Consider the following 527-nt stretch of genomic DNA (forward strand, 5'->3'; position numbering starts at 1 on the left):
GGGGAGAGGTGTCCTGTCCTCCCTTCCCCACCCTGGTCAGAGAGGGATGTCCCCGGGCCCCCCTGTAACCCAGGGTGAGTCTCCTCCCTCCGTCTAACTTCACCGTTTCTCCACGCCGAGTCGCGGATGCTCCATGCTGGAGTTCGAAAGGCGTGGTTGTGATCGTCGTGCTGACGCCCTGACTGTCCCCTGTGTGACCTGTCAGCTCAGGTTTGGTGTGTGCCGGGACAGACTGGGGAGCTCCCTGCTCTTGGGGACTACGTTGGGTAGGGATTTGGATTTTACCCGTGGATGGGGAAGCTGTGGCCAGGGAGTCCAGTGGGTCCTCGGTACGTGTCCTGGTGTATGTCGGAGAGCCCGGTGTCCCTCTCTGTGTGCTGATGCCGAGCTCCTTCCAGAGCTGGGACACGGAGCTGGAGGCCTTTGCTCAAGCCTACGCAGAGAAGTGCATCTGGGACCATAACAAGGAGAGGGGCCGACGGGGGGAAAACCTCTTTGCTATGGCTCCAACCCTCGACCTGGAATTT

This window comes from Eurypyga helias, unplaced genomic scaffold (assembly GCF_000690775.1).
Source record: "Eurypyga helias isolate BGI_N326 unplaced genomic scaffold, ASM69077v1 scaffold5986, whole genome shotgun sequence".
Taxonomy (NCBI): domain Eukaryota; kingdom Metazoa; phylum Chordata; class Aves; order Eurypygiformes; family Eurypygidae; genus Eurypyga; species Eurypyga helias.